Genomic DNA, 5280 nt, shown 5'->3' with positions numbered 1-5280 from the left:
ACGTATTTTCAATTCACATTCAGGGACGATTCAACTGGTACCACTTACTGAAAGTTCAAACAGCTAGAGAGTCATCCTAGATTGTCCGGTGGTACTCACACCTGCTGCTGCCGTGTTGATGACTTCATCCTGTTGACAAGATGACACACGCCATGTATCTTACACAGTATCACATATGGTGATGATAGTTTTGAGTTTGTGTCAAGGCTCGGTGTGGTGAGCCAAGCAGATCGGCACACTCACGTCGAGGGTTCACTTCCCACAATGTCCCCTGCGCCGTGACTTAACTGGAGTAATAGTCCAAGGAGAGCAAAACATCCCTCACTCAGTAAAACGTTTCTTTTCTTACCATGCTAGACAAACATCTAGTCTCTGAACATATTTTACAGAAAAAACCGTTTCTAAATCATATTCCTAAAATATCATAAAAAGAAGCTAAAGTCTTCGTTTTCAGAAACTGTAGTAATCTAAACTTGTCACACATTGTAGACTTTCATGGGTTGCATTGAGTACATGTGTTTCAGGGTCTATACAGGTAATAATTATGCTTGAATTTGAATTAAATTATTAAAATATTTAATACCTTATGTCAACAAAGACACACACACACAAAGAATGCTGTCAACATTCATATTCATTTGTGTTTGCATAAATAGTGTTGATTAAAATCTAAACTGTTGACAAATTTAAGATATTGCGGAAAATGGAACATATGAAGTGCCTTACTTTTCATTTAACATACACCTTGTTTCAGCGCTTTTTTAAGAAACATGGCTGAGTAATTACCTTCAAATCTTTTCAACACATTCGAGTATTAGCGCCACCACTGACGGAAACGTGTGTGACGTTTCAGCTTCCCTGGTCCATTCGTTTCAGAGGAAAAGGGGGCGGTGGGGTAGCCTAATGGTTAAAGCGTTGGCTCGTCACGCCGAAGACCCGGGTTCGAATCCCCACATGGGCACAATGTGTGAAGCCCATTTCTGGTGTCCCCCGCCGTGATGTTGCTGGAATATTGCTAAAAGCGGCGTAAAACCAAACTCAGTCAGTCAGTCAGAGGAAAAGAGACTGATGAGGTAACGATTCTAATCTCATTCAATATCTGTTTTGAGGTCAAGATGACACGAATTTGAAACTACATATTGTTACCATATCGACCACTTATTTTCGGGCCTTTTGAATTAAAAGTTTTGAACATTTTTTAAATTATGAAAAGAACATTATGATTATGGCTACCTGACAGCCATATTGAGTCGCTTATAACAAATGTAGGCCTCTTATAACAAACAACCACGCAACTTTTCATCGGAATCTGCCCGAATGTTTTGATCATTCACAATGTAAAGACGTTTATGTGCGACACTAGCTTAGAGGTGAAGCAAGAATGTTATAGGTGAGTTCCCGACCAAAGTCCACACTTCCAGGACGAGGCAACAGACAAGAGGCTTCCCTCTGACGCCAATGTCGGTCATATTTGAGCTACAGTTGTCCCAGCTTAACGTGATTGACAGCTGATGAATGAGTGGTGACGTCATAGTAACGTGACCTAGGTCACCGGGTCAGGCGGAAGGCGCGCACTGGGTAATTATTGAAGGTGTTCAGCTCTGTGACTGTTCGCCTTTGTATATGGTGACACAGTTATGTCAAACTACTTCCCTCATAAATTCACTGCATGTACATAAAGGTATGCTAGATAATGTATGTGTAAACTCGTATAATGGGCATAACATCGCATACTTCACAAGCGACTGAATCCCCAGGTTAATTTGTACAAAACACATACAGGTTATAAAATTATAGTAGCATATTTATGATACAGTATTTAGGAATCCGAGTATAATAAGGTCCCACCATGTTAATATGTAAATCAGGTGGATATTAACTAGTGAGTGAGTGAGTAAGTTTAGTTTTACGCCGCTTTTAGCAATATTCCAGCAATATCGCGCCGGGGGACACCAGAAATGGGCTTCACACATTGTACTCATTTGGGGAACTGAACCCGGGTCTTCGGCGTGACGAGCGAACGCTTTAACCACTGGGCTACCCCACCGTCCCTGGACAGTAACTAGGTACCCCGCTCGCCATCACGCTCGCCACGGTACCTAGGTACCCCTACTCGTATCACGTTAATATGTGGATCGGGTGGACAGTAACTAGGTGCCCCGCTCGCCATCACGTTAATATGTGGATCGGGTGGACGGTCCTAGGTACCCGCTCGATCACGTTAACATGTGGATCGGGTGGACAGTAACTAGGTACCCCGCTCGCCATCACGTTAATATGTGGATCGGGTGCACAGGAACTAGGTACCCCGCTCGCCATCACGTTAATATGTGGATTGGGTGCACAGTAACTAGGTACCCCGCTCGCCATCACGTTAATATATGGATCGGGTTGACTTTTATCATTTCTTTGCATTGTACCCTTACGGAGAAAATCGTTGCTCATTAATACCTAACTGGCTCACCCTGCCCAAGAGAAATGTTTCATGTAACAATCATCAGTGACAATGGTCATGATTTAAGTCCTGGCATATTCTAGGAGAATATACAATGCATCCGAACAGAAGAAGAAGCAGTAATGATTTTTTCATTATGTGCGGATCAAGATTTAGGGGACTGCCAGACATCGTTAAATCCGTTTGCATGTTGTGAATTTCGTTCGGATTCCGTGTTAGAATAGCCCAACGCCCCGATGCCGGTCGTAAGAGGAGACTAACGGGGGTGGTCGTGTGTGTGTGTGTGTGTGTGTGTTAAATTGACTGGTGTATCATCGAGTTGCGTAAATCGATGCTCATGATGTCAATCACAGGATTGTCTGGTCCAAATTCGAATATTCACAGTTCGCTGCCATATAGCTGGAATATTGCTTGAGTACCGCAAACAAACAGAATAACCCGTTATAAAACCTTATTTTGTACCACTTTATGACTTGTACATGGGACACTCTATTTCACCTTCACATTGCTAAACCCGTGAAGATCTTGGTTAGAATTGATCTTCAGTAACCCATAATTGTCGTAAGAGGCGACTAACGGGATCGGGTATGGTCAGGCTCACTGACTTGGTTGACACATGTCATCGGTTCCCAAATGCATAGATCGAAGCTCTTGCTGTTGATCACTGGATTGTCTGGTCCAGACTCGACTATTTATAGTCCGCCGCCATAAAGCTGGAATATTGCTGACTGCGGTGTTAAGTAAGAAAAGACTCCACATTGCTATATTCTCGAAGGTTTGGATCACGGTCCATAAAGATCCCGTCCTCTTAAACAGAACTACATCAGACGGAGAGTTTAAGGAAGCCTCACCGCCATAGTAGGTAGCCTTATCACACAGCGCTTGAAACAGGGCTGGAGAATCTGCGTCCCGTCAAACCACAGGGGCGTGACACTCCCATCAAACAAACTAACTCAATGGAAAATATTCACACGCTTTCAAGTACAACATTGAAATGGGACCGATCAATTTCAACTCTTCACCTATGCAAAACGTACAAAGCTATACGACGAAAGTAATCAATAACATCCTGATCAATTATGAAGAGTAGTACATGTTATGTAAGAGACAGAAATAGCTCGCATGAGCCTCTTGAATGGACAGATGCCACACGGTGTAATGTGGGAATATCCCGCTAAACCTCAAATCCCCTGTGAAATGAATCCTTAATTTGATTGACAGCCAAGTCTCAGCTTGTCTATTCCTGGGTAAGTTTCATAATCTTATTGTCGTCGGTCCGGTGCTGTACGAGTGTGGGTCGTAGGGGGGAGGGAGCTGTGTGTGCGGGATGGCCTGTTACACCACATGTCACTTTCATTGTCCACTGCAAGTGAACTTACGTAATTAATAAGACTACTGACCCCTCCCTGGCGTAATACCGTAATTCAGTAATGCACCCACATTGTTCAATATACGCCCCCTTAACAAACAGTAATGGTATTCTATAAATAGTATTGTTTCGATTATATAAAAATGACAAATCGTCTATACTCGGTTCATAAATAGTTGCTGATTTCATGGGAAGTCATTTCAGCAATCTGTGAATGTGAAATACTCTAAAATCAAATCATTTCCTCACCGAGGAATCATTTATTTAGACAACAGCTTTGTGGAATGTACACAAGCACATTCCATTCACCCTGTCGAGACATCACGTGACCCGAAAGTAGGTCGTTTCTGCGGATTAGTACCAAGGGTGAAGCGACCGTGACGGGTTACCGACTCACAGTTCGAATCAAATCGCGGTGGACTGGTTGACCTCTGCTCGTTTTATCGCTGGTAAAATTTCCGGTGATTGTTTTCTGAGGGGATACGGTGCAGTAGGGAGGAAACCTCTCACACGAGGAGTGGGTTACACACTACAATGGGACAAGATAATTTAAATGACACCTGTTATTTTGTTTTGAATTTTTAATACTGGAGGTTTCAGAAAATTCAAGGTGATATAAAATCGATGGTTGTGGCTGTAAGGAAATAACCTGCTGGTTTTGTTAGTATCGGCTATGGTGGGTTTATGTACAAACTTTGTCTCGTCATTATTTGGCTGAAATGGCACCGATACCGTCGTAAATATTTACTCTCTGTAACTGCGCTATCTATGGATGTTCTTAACTTCAAACCACCCGTGAAGATCCGGGTTAAAATATTGGCCTTCAGTAACCCATGCTTGTCATAAGAGGCGACTAACGGGATCGGGTGGTCAGGCTCGCTGACTTGGTTGACACATCGGTTCCCAATTTCGCAGATCGATGCTCATGTTGTTGATCACCGGATTGTCTGGTCCAGACTCGATTATTTACAGACCGCCGCCATATAGCTGGAATATTGCTAAATACGGCGTAAAACTAAACTCACTCACTCACTTAACTTCAATCACTGTCGAATAGTTCTGTAACAATCAGTTCAACTAGTACTGATGAGAATTCACGCATCAGAAACAGAACAGAAAACTGGTTTCACGTATTTGCCACTTTCTCCAATCGCACAAAATGCTCACACTATCAACCACTGGTTTGTGATGTGAATCTGATGTCTCACAATGGCATATGTTCCCATTGGTTAGTCACTAGAAGGTCTGTTCCAGACTCAATTATCATATAGCTGGAATATTGCTGAGTGTTGCGTCAAACAAACAAACAAACAAACAAACAAACATGCGCTCTTGGGCAACAAGGTCGTCTCAGACCATACAAGTCGCCGAAAATATTGGAGCGCTAAGCCTTGCAGGGAACCAGTGGTCTTGGGTTGAATCTCAGATGGGTACAGGTCAGACGGTACCGTCCCGG

The sequence above is a fragment of the Haliotis rubra genome, unplaced genomic scaffold (genome assembly GCF_003918875.1).
Source record: "Haliotis rubra isolate DU_JTF1 unplaced genomic scaffold, ASM391887v1 Scf117, whole genome shotgun sequence".
NCBI classification, from domain to species: Eukaryota; Metazoa; Mollusca; class Gastropoda; order Lepetellida; family Haliotidae; genus Haliotis; species Haliotis rubra.
The sequence above is the reverse complement of the archived record's forward strand: the minus strand, read 5'-3'. Positions refer to the sequence as shown.